We start from the raw sequence: 20,939 nt of genomic DNA on the forward strand, positions 1-20,939 counted from the left end.
CTCAGTTCTCTGAACTCACTCAGAGGTCTTAGCCTTCTGCCTGCCCTTTGGAGATTTGGATCAAGGATGGGGTGGCTTGCAGGGCTTCCTTCAGAGACCCACTCCAACATCTAACTAACTGCATTCTCTCTTCTTCAATTCTCTCTCCCCTAGCCTAGAGAATTTTTATCTTCTCTTTGATGAAATCAGCTCGCTCTGCAAATATTCTCCCAAATATTTGCTTTGTTGCTTTTGTTTTGTTTGTTTTAATCAGCAGCTGCAGCTTAGATTTTAGACTCAGGAGCCAAGAACTTGAACCTGACTTTTGTTTTCTGCTTCCACAGTGGAAGTAACAGACAACTCAAACTCTAATAGAGTGATAGAATTCAAAGACCGAAACCATCAGTTGGTACATTAAAGTACTGTCCCTCTGAAAATGCAGCCAATCTTCCAGAAACCCACTTTGTCTTTGTTATCGAAGGTTTTCATATTGAATGCTTCCTCGTCTGCATTAAGTTGTCTTCATCTAAATCACCAACAGGAAGGCACCTGACATGCTGCTGGGAAGTTGATAAGATATTCACTGTGACATTTTGCTGGCTACATTATCCACATTAAACCTGTGTGTGATGTGGTCCATTCTACCAAAAATCCCGTCTTCATTTTTATTAGCATTTTATGTATCAACATTTCTTGGGACTGACTACATGCCACCTTCACTTTACAAATCAAACGGCAGGGTTAGACTCCTTCATAAATGAAGCACAAATCATGGTTTTAACTCTGTTTCTTTTGCCATATTCTTATCATTTTCTAATGAGATGGTCATAATTAGTACAAATCATTTCCTTTTATGGAAAAGTCATAAAAGGGCATAGCCATTCAGCTAAACCAGTATCAGTTAATATCTGTACTTGTTATTTTTGCTGTGTACTGGAGAGTCTGAACCTACTCATAGCTGACTCATAGTAGGTTTTCAGAAGCAGTTAATCACATGGGAGGAGATTGTCTATCCTTCTTCCAGAGCTGCTGGTGAATTCGAACCTTGTGCCTTTGGTATTGCAGTGTAGTTTCTTGGCACAAGGCCACCATACACAGGTACTTTAATGGTGATGAGATATATCACATTTGTGTCTGTTCATGTATATAATGCATATACTTGTAAAATTTTCCAGAATTAGATTTTTTTTCATTTGTGATTTTAAAGCTAAAGCAATAACTTTGAATTATAACTAGAAAAAAGAGATTAATGTCATCAAATAAAAAACGCTTCAGCTCTTTAAATCTAAGTTGCTTTGTCTGAGAATGATACAGTAATTATGTTTCTCCCATATACTACAGAACGCTGTAAACAGTGATCTAATTGGTGTGAAAAGTAGGTTGTTAGTTGTTATTTGTTGTTGTTATGTGCCGTCGAGTTACCTGCAAAGTAGGTAGCTTATGTAAAAGCAATATATAAAAGCTGAAGTGCTGAACCAGCACTCAACTGTTTAATATTAACATCATCACCAGTAGTGGTTTTTATGTGCTATCAAGTCAACTGCAACGAACAGCAACACTATAAACAGTAGCTCTGAATCCTTCTTTGTCCTGAGCCAGTGTCACTGTCTCCAACACACCTCCCCCTATAACCAGTCACTGTCAGTCCATCTCATCTGGGGTCTTACTCTTCTGTGCTGTCCCTCCACCCTTCCAAGCGTGATGCCCTTCTCTAAGGACTGGTCCCTCTCATTGCCAGTAGTAGTGGGACGTAAAATACATTTTAGTGAATGAAGCTCAGGCAAAGAGAGATTCTAAATTTCATATTAACAGGTTGACATGATGACATGACATGACAGAAGAAAATCCATTGACCCTACTTCTTCAGTGGGAAAAAAAAGAGACAGCATAAAGCTGATACTGTGAGCAAGAGCAGTGGGAACAGAAAAGTAAGCATGAACTGCCCACTTTCAAAATTTTAAAACACAGACTCCCAAACTAAATAACAGAGTCTTGACTACCAGTCCTTCAGAGAACCAGCCAAAATCTATAAAGGCATATTTCAGTGTACTTAAAACATTCAAGATCATTTGAAAAGTGTTATTTTTTTAAAACCCCACAACAAACAACAACCCTTATTGCCATCAAGTCAGAACCAACTCATACCAGTAGGTGTTTAGAAGCTATAAATTGCAAGAGAAGAAAAAAAAGATGGGGGAAGATTGCTGATCATCCACAGAGCAGCTGGAGGATTCAAACCACTTGCCTTTGGATTGACTGTGCAGCTATTTAACCGCCAGATGACCAGTACTCCTTAATGGAAATATTGTTGTTAGGTATCACTGAGTCAGATTGACCCTAAAAGGGATTTACAGGCAGTAAATTGAACAGAAGGAAATCTTCCATGTTTCTCCTTCAGTACAGCTGGTGTGTTTGAACCATGTGCCTGTGGTTTGGTACCACAAAATTGGGTATTCTTTTTTTTTATTCGTTTTAATGAACATTTACAGAGATTTTAGATTTTCATTCATTCATTGTTGCACTTTTTTCTTTACGCACCCTCCCCCCAGTTCGCTCCTCTCTTTGAAAAGCAAAAGATATTCTTAAATGGAAGCAAAAAAATCAAACAAAAATGCCACAATAAGAAGTGTTTATGCAGGGAAACATTGACCAGGCAGACATGATCCTTACTCATAATATATATATATTTTTTTACTCATAATACCTTAAAAGAGTAAGATTGTTGTTATATGCTTTTGAGTTGGCTGCAACTTGTAGAGACCCTATGTACAACAGCTCTGAAGCCTGCACAGTCCTGAGCCAGTCTCACTGACTCCAAGACACCTACACCCCATTTCCCTAGTTACTATATCAATCCATTTCATCTGGGGTCTTCCTCTCCTGCACTGTCCCTCTACCCTTCCAAGCATGATATCCTTCTCCAGAGATCAGTCCCTCCTGGCCACATGCCCAAAGTAAGTGAGATGGAGCTTCAAAATCCTAGCCTCCAAAGAGAAAACTTGTTTCACCCTGTCCAAAACAGACCTATTTGTTTTCTTGGTGGTCACTTGTATGGTGTTCAAGACCCTTCTCCTCAACTCAGAAGCATCAATTCTTCTTCTGTCCAGCTCTTTGGTACATAGCAAGTATTTGCAAAGACCATGACCTAGATGAGGTACACCTTGGTCTCTAGACTGACATCATTGCTTCTCAGTACTCTGGAAAGGTCCCTGACAGCAGATTTACCTAATATAATTCGTCTTTTGATTTCTTCACTGCTGGTACCAAGAGTGTTGATTGTGGAGTCGAGCACGCTGTAACTGTTAACAACCTCAGTCTCTTCTCCCATCTGTCATGGTACTGCCCGGGACAGAAATCTTTTCCCTGAATCTGATACCTGGAATTTGGACTTAGATCGTAAATGTGAGACAGAAATCAGCATGAGATACCAGCAGCATTGAAAAGTGCAAAACATCACAGAAGTAAGTTGTGGCATAGCCATCATATCAAGGGGTTGCTGGGGAGGAGGAGGTGCTGGATGGAGTAGGCAGAAATGCAAGTGATGCTGATGTAGCAGGGAAAGTGAAGGGACAGGACACACATGCATGGGGGAAGGTGCTGCATATATTGTTATCTCTATAAGGGGAAGTATCTTTTCATTTGCTTCTTTCACTAAAATGTTTGTGTGTCAGATATTGTACCAAAGCTGAGCATCCAAATTAAGACAGACTAGGAAGAAGGATTGGCCATCCATTTCCGAAATATAACAGATCTTTGAAAACCCTATATACGGTCGAACACATATAGAGCAGAAGAGCAGATATGGCGACTGAGGCTAAGCCCTCAAATTTGGAAACACAAAGGAAGAGGAACAGTTGTAAGCAGAAACTAGTGATTGGAATATGGAATGTGAGAAGCATGAATGTAGAAAACCTGAGCACCATTAAGAAAGAAATGAAATGCATAAACAGTGACATATTAGGTATTGGAAAAATGAGATGAATTGGCATGGCACATTTGAATCATATGATCATATGATCTACTACGCCAGAAATGAAAGGTGAGAAAAAACAAGGATCACTTTCATAGTTAAAAAGGAGAGTAAGATTAAGAAATCATTATTTAAAATTTGCAAAAATCAAATTTGGGACCAAAAAATTTATGTCAAATTTTCCAGATGTACCTACTGAAGCTACACAAAGTAGGGAAATCTCTTTAAAAGTAATACAAGCTAGAAATATTTGCAATTCAAAACATATATATTTTCTTAAAAACTTTTATTATACCACCAATATATACTTTTTACAGAAACATTGAAAAGCATACTAGGAAAGATAAAGAATGTCTCCAGTTTTATGCAGAATATATACTTTAACACTTTTATTTATTACCTTCCAATTGTTTTTACTTTTTATGTGTTGTATATATTGTATATCTATGTATACATACATGTACATAAATATGTAGAACATACACATGTATTTAATATATGTAGAAATTTCACATAATATATATGTATATATAAATTTTGAAGCATAATCATAAAATAAACTTCTATAAACACCATATAATTTAGGACCACATCATTAATATTTTCAAGGGGTTAATACTAACATTTCATGAAAGAAGTAGATTGTTTTAAAGAAATATAATAACCTATTAATAAATGCTATGGTAAAAAAGGAAATAAAATAGATCTGTTTGTTGAAATATCTCAGTTGGTATTACATCAATTCCTGGACCTTATTTTTTGCCAGAATCCAAGCTCATGGTAATCAGTCAACTTCTACTCTTGGTGAGGCCAAGTTACTGAATTACCAGATCATTCTTTGGACCACTAACCTTTGGAGCTGCTAACCTTTTGTTTAGTGATCAACTACACACACCATTAGCACCACTCAGGAATTTTCCAAGAATGTACGGGACAGTGTGATCAGTTTTACCTGACTGAAGGTTGAGGGAAAGATAGAAGTTTCAAGGAAAATCTTACAAAGGTTAAAACCTGGATTCAACCTTATTTTGAAGCTTTAAATTATCATTAAGCTGTAATCAGTCACCTTTCAATTGGCTGAATCATAGCACCTCATGTGTATGAGGGTTGAATCAAATTTCAAAGAGCTTTTTTAAATTTTCATTGAAAATCCGTTTTCTCAGTTTTCAGAAGTAGGTCCTTGGACTTTCTTTTGAGCTCCCTCTGGATGGACTCAAACCTCTTACCTTTCAGTTCGTAGCTGACTACATTAACTGCACCAGCCTGGGACTTCAAATGATCATGAAATCACTCCTTTGGAGTCATTTCTGATTCATGGTGGCCCCGTGTGGATCTTTTTAGCTTTACTGGATAGTTTGCATTAACATCAGGCAGCACTGTGGAAGCTCTCGAAAAAGTCATGCTATATTGAAAAGGGCACAAGCCTTAGAGGCAAATGCTGGTGCCAAAATCCCAGCTACACTGTCATGGGCTGGGTGGCTTCTGCGCGGGTTTTTACTGTCTCTGCAAATAGTTTCATTTATAGCAACAGATGATCTCTGTTAGAGCTTGAATCATGCAAAGCTTATGCCTAAAACATCTTAAACGCTGGATCACCCCTTGGTTGTCTGGTATGCCAGGACCCCCCTCACCCCTGTTCCCGGGTACAGTGAGCTTGGGGGACAACACAGGGAAGTATGAGCTAAACTGTGGCCTTATGAGCAATGATTTTTATGATAGATCCACTCTGGCCCTTTGTCTATGTTAGTTTATAAATAAAAGAAACCATAAAACTTTTAAAGTCTGGCTTTATCTAGACCCAGTAACCACAGCACAGCACCCCATATCCTACTTTTATCTTTTGTAACAGCACGTATGATGCAAAGCAGGTTTTTTTGGGACAAAAAACCTAAATCTAAAGAAACTGGTATACAAAATCAAGCCCTGTGTGTTAATTCGTGTGTAAGGTGTGTTTTTCTGCTTGAAGCAGCTAGTGGATTCGAACTATGTAGCTTTGGGTTTAGCAACACAACCCTTTACCAAATAGGCAACCAGAGCTTTCCCCATAAAGGTTGTAGCCCAGAAAACCATAGTTTCACCATAAATTGGAATTGACTAGCTAGAAACAACTTTGATCCTGCGAAGCAAATCCCTGGACCTCACACACACTCAAAGAGAAAGGATTACATGAGGGCGCATAGACTAGCATGAGAGTGATCCTGGAAGGGAGCGCCTGAGAAGAGCTTACCACAGACAGCTAGTGAATGCCTACCATAAATACAAGCCACTGATAAAACGGAGCTCAGTGTGATTCCAAAGCCCACTTCCCCCCATAATGTCTCTGTGAAACCAAAAAGCCTTGGGGCATTCTTCAACAGGAATCAGAAATGACCAGGACATGGAACTGAGGGATTGGATTGACTGAATACAGTCATCCAGCAAAAGCCCAGCATTCTAGTAGCTTCAGAATCAGTGCTTTTCTCCTGGAGAACATCTTGATAAGTACTTCTAAACCTTGAACTCATATTGTGGATTGAATGATGTAGTCCAAAAAAGATATGTGCAAAGTTTGACCACTGCAGAGGCCGATGTGACCTTGTGTGGAGAAATAAGACTGCTTTATGCAGCTGTTGTAAGTTAAATGAAGGAAATCATTCAGTAAGGTGGATGCTAATTCTAGTTCCCTACCAAGTACTGTTTCAAAAAGAGAGAAATATTGTTCTTGAGGGAAATATAGGATGGGAGGACCCATCTATAAGCCAGATATGCCAAGGATTGCAAACAGCCTGCAGAAACCAGGAAAGCCAGGAGACGCTGCCTTTCTCAAAGCACCCAAGACAAACTGACACAGTCAAGATGGATTTGATCTTCTAGCCTCCAGAGACATGAAAAAATAAATGTCTTGCCTTTAAAGCCACTGCCTCACACTATTTTGTGATGACAGCCTCACAAAACTAGTGCAAGTCCATTTTGCATTTTCTGTGAACATTTTCTTTTCTTCAGTTATAATAATACATTCTAACATATAATATAGCCAATATATAAGCAGAATCAATGACTTAGCACAAAACACGGCCATATCCCTTCACATTAAAACTTTCTGGGCCTTGATGCTGCCTATTATGAAGATATCTTTCTTTCCTCTTAAAACTCTCCTCCTCTGACATATTCAGAAATCAAGGATGTCCAAGGGAGCAGTTCTAGATAGTTTCTAGATAAGAGGTGGTTGGAAAAACTAAGTCAGGCTACTGAGGAATTCTGTTATCCAGGACTTCATTGTTGAAAGCAAGAGGGAGATTTTTCTGTTGTTAACTTGAGATCCTGTACCCTTACTGATGGTGGTAGTTGTGGTGTTGAGTACTGTCAAGTCAGTGGGCAATAGTTGTTTCCATTTTCAGGAAGGTTTGCTCACTGTAATTGTGCCACATCTGACCTGGGCACCTGAGAGAAAATTTTGTCCTAGCTCTCTTCATTCCCTCACTTATGTCTTGCCATTTTCCCAGGGAACCGAGAGTGCCTGTGTGTCTAAGCCAGTGAACCTTTCACCTATACTGTTGAAGATATCCTCCATAGAAGTGCTGTTATCACCCTACGCCAGTTAGAAAACTTGCATTGCAGCAATGTTGTGAGAATTGAATGAAAAAATAGAGGAGAAAATGCTAAGTGTAATGTTTGGCATTTGAATTGGATTTAAATGATGTTTATTCTTTAGAATTGACAGAATGTTGTTGTTATTGTTATGTACCGTCAAGTCACTTGCAATGCACAGCGACTCTTATGTACAGAAGCTCTGAAGCCTGACCTGTCCTGAGCCAGTCTCAATAATTCAGACACAATTCATTGTGGCACCATTGAATCTTTGAATCCTCTGGAGTCACCTGTACTCTTTGTCCACCTTAGTAGGTGGACATCTTCTTGGTATTCTGGGTGTGTACCATCTAGTCAGAACTGACTCATAGCAGGTTTTCAGGGACAGTAAATTGCAAAGGAGGAAATTGCCCATTCTCCTCCCATAAAGCAAAAAGTGGATTTGAACTGCAAGCCTTTGGGATTGTGGCTTAGCATCTTGCCATTTGTTGTTGTTATGTATCATCTAGTCAGAACTGACCCATAGCTGACCCTCCAATGGGTTTTCAGAAGCCATACATTGCACAAGAGGAGATTGCCCATCTTTCTCCCACAGAGCAACTAACTGGTGGATTCAACCACATGCCTTCAGGATTGCAGTGCAGCTTCTTACCACTAGGCTACCAGAGCTCCATACCACTAAACCACCAATTATGTATCTTACTGCTGTTTTGTCTTGAATTCTTAGTAATTTTTAGTTGTTCTTTTGTAATTGCAGGACAGTAGCACAATGAATTAAGTATTACACAGTTTAATTAAAATTTTCTGCTTGATTTTGGTTATTTTGTGTTTTATTTAAAGATTTATAAATCATATTTACTTCTCATACATTCATATGTAGACTTTGTTTTATAACATTAATGACCGTTGGTTAATATGATTAATATCTAGTCAATCCTTTATTGTGTAGGGGGTTTTGTAACACACAAAAAAATGGAGGGAAAAATCAGTGATTCCAGGTTAGCATAAATTCCTTATTATAGAGGACAAAAAAAGATTATAACGAGCAAAGAAGAATTAAATTCTAGGATTTTAAGTTTGGAGATATATATCGATATATCTATATATCTATATCTATATCTACATCTACATCTATATCTATATCTATATATAATTCCATTGTACTAGGGATATTATGGCCAATGTTAGATGAATCTTGGCTAGTTGGCTGAAAGCAGAGAGTACCAAAGGAATGTCTTTCTGTGTTTCATTGACTATGCAAAGGCATTTGACTATTTGAATCACAACAAACTGTGGCTGACTCTAAGAAGAATGCAAATCCCAGAACACTTGACTTTGCTTATGCAAAACCTATACTTTGATCAGGAGGAAGTTGTCAGAACAGAGCAAGTAAACACTGCATGGTTCAAAATTGGGAAGGGTGTATGCCAGGGATGTGTCCTATATCCATATCTTTTCAAACTTTATGCAGAACAGATTACCTGGGAGGCAGGGCTCTGTGAGGAGAAATGTGGCATCAGGATTGGAGGAAGACTCATCAACAAATTTTGTTATGCAGATGACACAACCCTGCTTGCTGAAACTGAGGAGGAAAATGAAGTGCTTGCTGAAGAAGGTCAAGGACTGCAGCCTCCAATATGGATTGAAGCTCCACATTAAAAAAACAAAGATTCTCACCACTGAGCTGATTGGCAGCATTATGATAGATGGTGAAGAGAATGAGAATGTTAACAGCTTTAGTTTGCTTGTCTTCACTGTCAACACTCTTGATACCAGAAGCCAGGAAATCAAAAGACAAATTGCACTAGGAAAGTCTGCTATCAGGGACCTCTCCAGATTACTGAAGAGCAACAACGTCAATCTGGAGACTAAGGTGTGTCTGGTCCAGGCCATAGTTTTCACAGTTGCTTGCTATGTGTCAGAGAGCTGGACAATGACTAGAGATGATAGAAAAAGAATTGATGCCTTTGAGCTGTGGTCCTGGAGAAGAGTGTTGAATATCTTATACACTGCCAGGAGAACAAACAGGTTCACCCTGGAGAGGGTGAAACCAGGCTGCTCCTTGGAGTTAAGGATTCTGAGGCTTCAAATGACATACTTTAGGCATGTTGCAAGGAAGGACCAGTCCTTGGAGAGGCACATCATGCTTGGAAGGGTGGAGGGACAGACAGAGAGGAAGACCATCGACAAGCTGGATTGATTCAATAACTGAGGTGATGAGGATAAGTGTGTTGGAGACAGTAAAGTTAGCACAGGATAGAGCAGGTTTCAGGGCTATTGTACATAGGGTCGCTATGAATCACAAGTTACTTGAAAGCATATAAGAACAACATCAAATATATATATTGTTGTACACTAACATTTATTCCTACAGGAAATTTTAATGAAAATAGCAGTTTTTATCATATCTGTAATTGGAAACAAATTAATGGCTACACAACAAAAATTAAGTGTAAAATAAAGATGGAAAATAACTACATGACGGAAAGTAAAGTAATGAGAAAATCTGCTGAGACTCCCGTGACAAAAGCAGACCAATATGAGGTTTATCTTTAACACTGTTGGCTAGAAAACAAGGGAGGAAATGCACATGAATCTGGACCTGGATTTTGTTCTAAGCCAGATTCTCAACCTACTGTAGAGGCAAAATAAGTCCATAGTAGGTGATGCAACAGAGAGCTGGACAATGACTAGGGAGGATAGAAGGAGAATTGATGCCTTTGAGCTGTGGTGCTGGAGAAGAGTATCGAATATACCATGGAATGCTAAGAGAATGAACATGTTCACCCTGGAGAGGGTTAAATCTGGTTGCTCCTTGAAAGCAAGGATTCTGAAGCTTTGTCTGACATACTTTGGACATGTTGCAAGGAAGGACCAGTCCTTGGAGAGGGACATCATGCTTGGGAGGATGGAGGGACGGCACAGGAGGGGAAAACCCTCTATAAGGTAGATTGATTCAGTGACTGGAGTTATGGGGGTGGGTGTGTTAGAGACAGACTGGCACAGGACAGAGCAGGGTTTAGGGCTGTTGTATATAGGGTCACTATGAGTCTCAGCTTACTCGGCAACACATAACAACAACAACAATTTTAGAAGAGTCCTTTAAGGTATTAATAATTGTTCTCTTGAAGCAACCCTTATCTGAAAATCAGTTGTTTGTTTTTCCTTAGTTTTTTTCTATTAAATTCCAGTAAAATTAAACATGCTTTTTGTTTCATAAAAATGTTAACAGTGATTATCTTTGATGCATGGGGTCATTTTGTCCTTAATTTTTGAGTATATTTTTCCAAATGTTCTGCTATGACCATATTATTTTTTTCAATGAGAACAACAAAAACTCTTTTAAGTTACGAGACAGTTCATCCTTGGAGCTTGTCAAACACATGCAAGTTAGAGGCTCAGCATCACTATTAGTTACGCATAAACCTGAACTAATCACTTAGCCTCTTTTGGCCTTGGTTTTATGAAACAGAAAATTGAAATGCAATTTATACTTGAAGATCTCTTTTAAAATTATCATCCTACATCTGTTTTTATTAGCCAATACATGATTTCCAGCACAGCAGCTTTGAAAATTCTTGGAGTGCTCACAGGTTTGCATTATTCATAAAATGAAAAAGTATAAGAGAAAGTCCTAGTTTTTAATGTTACTGTTACATCTACTCAATTTTGTTGTGTTTGCAAGTTCAAGTTTCCATTTCTAGTCAACTTTTGACTCTGGTTAATAGTAAATCTTTGGGCTAGTGGCTTCACTGGTCTGTGGTTGAGGTCTTTCAACTTTCAAGATGTTGTTCTAAATCATCACTAGCGTCCATTCTGGAGTTCCTGGGTGGTACAAACAGTTAAGCACTTGCTTGATAATTTAAAGGTTGGAGGTTCGAATCCACTCAGAGTCACTTTGGAAGACAGGCCTGGCCATCTGCTTCTGAAAGGCCAAAGCAGTGAAAACCCTGTGAACAGTTAGTTCTACTCTGTTCAGATGGGAAATTGATTTGGTTTTGTTTACATTTCCCTCCTAAAATAGGGACTAAGGTGATCACTGAAAATTTAGGTAAATTAAATCATGTAGAAATAGATAAAGAAGTCTAATACTTACATCCATTCATGTGGTAAAGCTTCATAATAGTATCATTCTTTTGTATATACAATCTTGTTTCAACTATATATTAAACAATACATACCTGAAATAAGTTGTACCATAAATATTTATAGGGTGCTCAGTATATAATTTGTTCATCCTCTCTGGTCAAAACTTAAAGCATTTGAAAATCACTTTAAATTATCTTCTTCTATTGTTTGCATAACTCAAGTGCAATAAACCAAGTCTCTTCCCCACGTTTCCTCTTTCTGATGAGAAAAAGATTTTGTAAAAATAGAGAGCTTGCGAAGAACTAAAATTTTTTTTAAAAAAAACAATGTAGGCATCACACAGATTTCATTGTGAACTGCAATTCTACAAATGTATATGTAACTAACACAAAGATATGAAAACAACCGACACCTAAAATCAACTGGTAATGTCAAATGAGCTCGGGGGCCTAGTGGTAAGAAGCTGCCCTGCAATCCTCAAGGCACCCAGTTCGAATCTAACAGCTGCTCATGGGAGAAAGATGGACAGTCACCTCCTCTACAATTTATTGCCTCTGGAAACCAACTAGAGGGTTTCCTCCAGCACACAACAACAGTGTCCACACAGTTACACAAATGAACGTGTTTTCTGAGTCAGGAAGCTCCCAAGTCTCTGTTGGACCAACCCTTCTATCTGATGTTTCTCAAACAATAAAGGAATGCTGATCACTTGTTTTTTGTTGTTGTTATGTGCTGTCTAGTTAATTACAATTCATAGTGACCATTTTAATTTCTTGACTGTTGTTACCATTACCATGGGTGTTGATTACAGATCCAAGTAAAAGCATTGACAATTTCAGTCTTTGGCAGGGGGGCATTACTGTTGACATGCAATCCCTATGGAAGGCTGTAGTCTTTGATCTTCTGCAGAGTAAGTACCTCAAGTCTTCACTTTCTGCAAGCAAATTTTTGTCATCTGCATATTTTAGGTGGTTGGTGATTCTTCATCCAATCCTAGAGCCACATTCTAATTCATGTAGTTTAGCTTCTCAAATGTTTTGCTCAGCATATAGATTAAATAATAGGTATGGAGAAAGGATACAACACTGAGGCGTACTTTTCCTGATTTTTTGAACCAGTATTTTGTTGTTCGGTTCAGACAGCTGCTTCTTGGTCTACATATAAGTTTTACATGAGCACAGTTCTATATTTTGGGGTTTTAAGATCTATCTTGATCCCTTGGGGAACTTATTAAAATGAAGCCTCTGAATCAGTAAGTGTAGCGTGTGGGACTGCGATTCTCCTTGTCTGACAAGCTCCCAGGGCACTATGGTTTATGATGCACGAGTTAGTCTATAAGGGTATCAAACATTTACAACAGTATCGGGGACTTGGGTAGTACTGGTATATGCTAGCAACTGTTATTAGTGCCTAAGGCTACAGGAATTCAAACTATCCATGCTCGTGTGCATTTGTGTTAAGAACTTTTCAGCAGCCAGTTTTAGTTTGCTTATTGTTGGGTACTTTAAAAAGAATCTTTTTATAAACTCCAATTTATGAGTTTTAGTAATCCTAACAGGTTACTCTTGTTAAATAATATGTAGTCCACAATGAAAGACATACTATAGAGCGTGCATGATTTACGGCTAAGAAAATTGGAGAAAGACGGTTGCACATTTAGCTAGAGTTTAAATGATCTAGAGGACTGTCACATTGCTCTGGATGGCAGAGGGTCTCACTATTAGAATCTCCACTTCAGGAGACCAGTCAGCTGACTGGTCATGTTATGGGAGAATGACCATATATATCTTGTGAGCCTGGGACAAACCTGGTTAAAGCTGCAACATACTTAACAGTAATCTCCTACCTGTGTCTGTTTACATAGTATCTTGTATAGTCTTCTGTCTTAGTTATCTGCTGTTGTAACAAAAATACTATATGTGAGTGGCTTTACAGAACAGAAATTTATTCTCTCATAATGTTGGAGGTTAAAATTTGAATCTAGGTTGTGTTGATTACTTCTGTGGGCCTCTCTCCCCAAATTTCTAGTATCTAGCTTAGCATTCTTTTTCTTGCAGACAGATCCATATATGCTGTTCTTTTTCATTGCCTTCAAGTCTGAACAGACTCATAGCTTACCTTTCAGCAAGTTTTCAGAGACTGTGAATTGCAAGGGAGACTATTTGCCATCTTTCTTCTGTGAAGCAGCTGGTGGATACAAACTACCTACCTTTGGGTTGGCAGTGCAGCTTCTTAACCACTAGGCCACCAGAGCTCCCTTTGTATGAGGCACTATTCAGAAGAGATTATATTAGGATCCACCCTAGTCTGGCATGAGATTACAACCATAAAATGAGGAAAATTTTACTGAAGTTAGGCCAACAACATAGCTGTATGTGACAGAATTCAATTTATAATACCACCCTAATTAGAGTGCACACTGACTCCAGTTACTGGCTTCGCCCACCTTCCATGCCCCTTCCCCAGACTTTCACATCTCTCACCTATAGAGAAGGGAACTCTTGGTCCTTTTTCTTCACGTACAATGGCTTAGGCACTAAGGATGGCTTTTCTCCAATAACTCTGAACTTTTCTGGTGGCTTAGTGGTAAGGAATTACACTGCCAACCCAAAGGCTTGCAGTTCGAATCCACCAGGTGCTCCACAGGAGAAAGATGAACAGTCTCTTCCTACGTGATTTACTGCCTCTGAAAACCTGCTGGAGGGACAATTATGAGTCATTTCTGACTCAATGCAAAGTAACAACAATATACACATATATATATAGGATAAAAATGGACATCTACTCTCATGTGATTACTGCCTCTGAAAACCCTCTGGAAAGTCAGCTATGGGTCAGTTCCAATTCAACAGCACCTAACACCAAGAAGTCTGAATTGCCTATTTGAAATTATTGTCCATGTGACAAAGACAGTTTCTTTGAAATTTCTGTCCATTTCTACCAAGACTAAACAAGAGTTCTGTGAAGTACATGGACAAAATTGTCTGAAAACAACAGATAACATCCACCCTGTAGGATGAGATGAACAGAAGATGAAGCCATGTTGACCAAGCTTCCCTCCACCATCTGCACTGTATCTATAGATTAATAGAAAACCTCAAGCACCAAACTATCTTCAATCAAACCCATACTGTGCCACTGACTAGTTGATCACTTTAGGCAAAATGCTTATTTTCCCTCAACCTGTTTTCTCTGTATCAAAAATTTACTGAGGAAATGAAATGAATTAACATATATAAGGTGCTTCAGGAAGCCTTAGCAGGTAAAAAGCACTCAAACCTTGGACATTAGTAGGCATACATTACACCTTATTTGCTGCCTTATAAATGCACATGTCAGAACTGTGCAAAGTTCCAATCCCTAATTACCCTTCATTTTTTTATGATTATTTAATTTTTTTCATTATTGGACTTTTCCTCTCCCCTCGCCATTCCCTCCCTTCACCACCACCCCCAAGTCCTCCTTTGTTCCAGACTATTCTCATATATATAATGTATAATTATATATTCCTTTCAAACAATTCTTCCCCTCATTGTTCCCTTCATGTTTTCTGATGGCTGTAGAGTCACCGTTTCAGTAAAGCCTTACTGTGCACGACAGATATTGACTCTTCAGCTTCACTTTTGACTGACTTTCTTCTAGGATTTTGTGTGCCGGATCCCTGACAGACTGAAACAATAATTCCCATTTCAAATATCAAGGAAGTCAAACATGAGTGGTTTGATTTTATGCAAGGTTTTATCATTAAGGCGTATGGTTCAAGTTGCCATTAAATAAACAACAGAGAGAACAGAGCCTAAATGAAATAGGAAAGGTATAATTGAAAAAAAGTAAATGAGGAAAAGGAAAGACCATTAGGAACATAATATACTGTGTTTTATTCTCCCCCTTGATTTTATGATGGAGTTATACAAAGTTGCTCATATCTGCATCTTAAAAGCATGCAAGTGCCATTTCAGTTTCATTGGGGAGAAAAGTTAAAAGATACTACACTAGCTCTGAAAATAATAAAAGCTTGCTTTGATCATCTGCCAAGTGGCCAAATGAGTGGATTAAATTTTAAATTGCCTATCTCTGGAAGGCTATGATATGGAACATATTTAGAATTTAGTCCCTTAATTTAACATTGAACTTACTAAAAATGTCCGAATCAATTATTGACAGCCCAATGTTAAAACAGAGACTTTGGGCTCCAGAAGCTAGGAGACTACTTGTTTTTGAAATTGCATTTCCTACTTGTTCCAACCCCAACACTGTGTGTTACTCAAATAAGGGGTTGTTGTTTTGAGGTGTCTATAACAGATTGCAACTTTACCTTATGCTGCACCAATGTCATGACCCCCACGCTACTGAAGCCCATCGCTGGAGTCTTTACGTCAGTGCATCTCAATAAGAGTTTTCCTCTCTTTCCCAGAAAGATAATTTCCTAAATTGGTCTCCAACATGGTAAACAGCTTGTCTAATCTTCTTTAGCAGATTCATGATCCAAAATTTATACTTTATTTAGATTTCATTCTAGGATAAGAGACGGTATAAAGACACATGTAAAAGCTGACCATTAAAATTGTAAAATCCCATTATCTTGGGTTTTGTTGTGAGCACTTTCTATACTACTGGTATGGTACCTAGTTGGTGCTCAATAATAAAGACATGAGCAAAGTGCAAAGATAAAACGGACACCATTTCTACTTTGGAAGTTCTTAGAGCCTAGAAAATGAAGAAGAGGCTGCCCTCACTAGCCAGCTAGCTCCAGGATGGAAGCACGGAACTCCACTCATATTCAGGAATTATAACTCCACTCATCTTCAGGAATGAGTTCTCAGATATGAGGTCCATATTATGACCTGAGAAACAATAATATGTGAGCTAGGGGGAGATGGTGTCACCAGCAGAGAACAGAACAAGTGAGACGGCCTGGAGATGTGGAACAGTCTGCCTTTGGAACCTGTAAGCGGAAGCTTGGCAGGAGCGCAAGGGACAGAGCAATGGTGAACGTAGACCAGGAGGGCGGGTGATCATTATTGTACACAGGACCCTTTCTGCTCAGTTGTGCATTATTCTCAAAGCTATGGGAGCCACCAAAGAATTTTCCAGAGGAGCAGCATGATCAGAATGTGCTGTTTTAGAAAGTTCTCTAGCTCCAGGCTTTCAGAGCTCATTCGAGAGTGGCCTCACAATAGGCAGGGAGAACTGACACATGAATAGGGTGAGCTGAAGTTAGCGGGGATAGTAGGATAAAGAGAAGGGACCTGACGGGAGAGAGCTAAAAGAGTAAGAAAATATAGGCCTTGCTGACTGGTGAGCTATAGCAGTAAGACAAAGGCCAAAGACAAGGATAAAATTCCATTTCCTGGCTTGAGCAGCTGGGTGAAGGGGAAGTCGTTTGCTGAGAGAGAGGGCGTCAGCAAATTTAAAGGCCTCAGCAAAGAATTTGGCTTTGGAGCCATTAAGCCTGAGGTACCTGTTGGCTATTCCAGGGGTCCTGGTGGCACAGTGTTTAAGTGCTCAGTCGCTAATCTAGGGGTCAGTGTTTCTAACCTCACAGGCATCCTCAGGAGAAAGATGTGCCCATCTGTTTGCCAAAAGATACTCAGCCTTGCAAACCCTGTGGCACAATCTACCCTCTCCTGCAAGATTCCTGTAAGTCAGAATCAACTTGATGGCATGGGTATTCTGACTTAAATGTTCAGAGAGCAGTTGAATATGGGTTATGGAGTTCTGGAGATGGGTTAGGCAAAAAGTGGAGGTAGAATAGTTAAATTATGTTGGAGGGCTCAAGGAGTGGAATGAGAAGGAAGGGGCTTAGCTTATCATGTATGCTTTAGTGTATCAAGTAAAAAAAACAAAACAAAACAAAAATTTAATCATTACTTTCCAGTTGGAACCAACTCATTGTTGATCCTCCAGCAGGTTATAAATCACTTGGGGAGGAAGTACCCATCTTTTGTTCTGAGAGCTACTGGTGGATTGCGACTGCCAGAGAGGTGCCACCTTGGGGTTAACAGTGTGATTTCCTATGAACTCTGACACCAGAGCCCCCTTTGCATGCATTTGTTATTGGTTTTTTTGTGCTCTTAAGTCAGAACCAACTCAAGCTGACCCTCTGGTGGGTTTTCAGAGACCATAAATCACACAGAAAGATATTATTTTTCTCCCTTGTGGCAGCTGGTGGATTTGAACCTCTTATCTTTAAGTTAGCAGAGCAACTCCTTAGCACTAAGCCACCAGAACTCCTTGAAGTACTTAGATTCTAGTAAGTAAAGACAAAGCGGTCCACAGTAGCGACATAACTCTGTTACAGGAACACAGAGCTTGAAACTCCGCATAGGTTCAGGAATGGTTTCTTGGACACAAGACCTGGTTCTTTTTCCTGTTAGAATAATTTGCTTATCATTTTGTTTTAGTCAAGGTCACTTTTATAGCATAGCAGCCAGGAATAACAGTCTTAGTGGTTCATTTGCATTTAAGTAGATAATAGTATCAATATCTATGCATCAACTTATCAATTACTTTCATGTAAAGAAAGTTAATTTTATGTTGAACATGCCTGCAGTTTCTTTTTACTGTCTTTAAGGATCAGTTGTAGGAACAAGAATAGATATAATTGAGAAACTGGTGGCTTAGTGGTTAGGAGTTATGCTGCCAAATTAAAGGCATGGAGTTCAAACCCACTAACTGCTCTGAGAAAGAAAATCGGGCATTCTCCCGTCCGATTTACTGCCTCTGAAAAACCTGCTGGAGAGTCAACTATGAGTCACTTCCTACTTGATGGCACATAACAATGTTGATATAACTATAAACAATTCCAAACATCCATAAAGACTTAAATGGATCTTGACGTAGGGACATTATATAAGTAAAATGACACCAGCGACAGATGCATAAATAAAACACTATTGATCTACCAATTTGGTATTAGTAATAATAGCAGCTCTCACTCAACTCATAACTGACCCCACAGCAGGTTTTAGAGGCTGTAAATTACATGGAAGGAGATTGCTCCTTTTTCACCTACAGAGCAGCAGATCCATTTGAACTGCTTGTCTTTAGGTTGACAGTGCACCTGCCTACCCACTAGGCCACCACGGAGCACCTGCTGTGTGCTCAGCCTCTTACTAGGTGACTTATGTTAATTCACCAGTGCTCAGGCCACCCCTATAAGGTGAGTACTGTTAGCATCCCCATTTTACAAATAAGAAAACTAAAACATAAAAGGGTAAGTTGCTTAAGGTTACACAGCTGGGGGAAGGATCTGAACTAGGTAAGAAAGTTCTGGAACCTGTGCTAATAACCTGACTCTACTTCCTTTCATGAATTATATTAAAGTATTGAGATGAATTTAAAGTGCAATTTTCCCCTCTTCTGACACTGAGTAAACTGTCAAGGAGGCTGTACCTTCCGTCAAGTACATATTCACAATAGAGCATGCATCTAATCAGCACTGATAACAGCCATGATCAGAAAAGAGAGAAGTTAATGGCCCAGGGAGGGATGACACTGTCATTAGCTCCCAGGAAATGTCCTCGACGAAGGCAAGCATTGATACTATAAACAGAAATATGGCAACTATAAAAAGGCTGTCAGTTCCTTTATTAAAAATTTTATTCTATTAATTTTAATCAACATTTACAGAGATTTTTGGATTTTCATTCATTGTTGCATTTTTCTCCTTGCCCACCCCTATCCCCCCGTTCACTCTTCTCTTTGAAAAGTAAAAGCTAAATTCCTTCATCGGTATACAATCTACAACCAACACCCCCAGGTTCAACTCCCCCCCCCACTATGCAACCTTCATTCTGGACTCTTGTCATAACCATAATACGCAATCATATATCGCTTTTAAACTGTTCTCTCCCTCATCTGTTTCAATACAGTCTACATAATTTATCCAATTTTTCTCAGTCTCACCCCAACCCTGATGTCAGTCCCGTTCTACAACATTGGCACTATGCAGTATTTGTCCTTTTGTGTCTGAGTTATTACACTCAGCATAATGTCCTCCAGGGTGACCTATTTTGAAGAATATTGCATGAGTTCCTTGTTTTTCAATGCAGCATAGTATTCCATTGTGTGAATATACCAAAGTTTCTCTAGCCATTCTTTTTTCAGTTCCTTTTTATAACATAAAATATATTTTCAACCATGCTGGTCAGTCCAGTATGGTGGTATGCAACAAGACTCTGTGCTCACAACCACTCTCTCAGCTCAGGGGCCTCCAGTTTCCTTCTTCTGCTCCATTCCCATTCCAGCAGGTGGGAGAGAACGTCTCCCTTCTTCTGGTGTCTTCTGAGGCCGATTTCAGTGCTTCTAAGTGCCCTAAGGCAGGCAGAGAATATGCCAAGATCTATAAATTCTGCCTTCCTTGGCCCATCAAGGTCAGGTAACCCACAAAATAAGCCTTGTGTCCAGGTGGTAGAAGGTTCTCACCCACTTAAAAGATATGGGGTAACTAAACAGTATTTGTAGGATAAATGGTCACTAAAAAGGTTGGAGGCAGGAGTGGCATCCACTTCCTAAACAACATGCCTCCAGAAACTCTATGAACTTTGATAAATGTCACTAGTTGTAGAGGGGCTTCAAGCCTTTTGTTCATAGGGTCTCTATGACTCATGCTCAACTTGAAGGTAATCAACAACAACAACAACAAACAGGATCTAGCAGTGAAATAGTCACCTGGTCTACTCACTTACCCTTATCATCCTAAGCAACAGGTCTGAAGCAACACCTACTTTCCCTTCCTCTTCTGTCCTCCGTTTCATGGTCTTTACAGAATGAGTTTGGGCAAGGCAGGGGCATGCTTTGGTATTTGTTACGTGATGCATAGATGGAACATTTGTAGATTCAAGTTTCTTGACACTCCATCAAGTGATTAAAACTTTAGTATAAATGGGCCTCATATGCAAAGAGTGATAGAAACTTTATACTGATGTTAGCTGTTCAGATGAAAACTTGGACTGCCAACCACTTTGGGAAAGCACCAGATGCATATCACCCTCTTGGACGTATCTATCAGACAGCTAATGAAGCCTGGAAGAGCTTCAGGCCATTTCCTTTCCATTGACCTTAGTTGCAGGTTTTTGTAAGATTGCAATAATCATATTTATGAGGCTCTCTTTTTCCTCATGAAACACAAGGTATACAAATTTTGCATGCAAACCAATATAAAATTTAAAACACCAAACATGCAAAAGTGGGGGGGAAATAGATAATCCTAGATTTGTTTCTAATTTGATATTGCTTTCTTTGAAGGAGATTCCCTAAATATATAAGAGCTTTCGATTCTACAACACCTGGATTTCTCCATACAAAGATTCTCTGTTTCATATAAAATATT

The 20,939-nt window shown here is 39.1% G+C and overlaps 1 protein-coding gene across 2 annotated transcripts in view; it reads left to right on the top strand.

Moving 5' to 3' along the window:
- RCAN2 (regulator of calcineurin 2) overlaps positions 1 to 20,939 on the top strand; it is a 387,361-nt gene that overhangs the window by 311,212 nt on the left and 55,210 nt on the right. The gene's annotated exons all lie outside the window — the stretch shown is intronic.

The sequence above is a fragment of the Elephantulus edwardii genome, unplaced genomic scaffold, assembly GCF_000299155.1.
Source record: "Elephantulus edwardii isolate Elephantulus edwardi_28Jun2011 unplaced genomic scaffold, EleEdw1.0 scaffold00017, whole genome shotgun sequence".
NCBI classification, from domain to species: domain Eukaryota; kingdom Metazoa; phylum Chordata; class Mammalia; order Macroscelidea; family Macroscelididae; genus Elephantulus; species Elephantulus edwardii.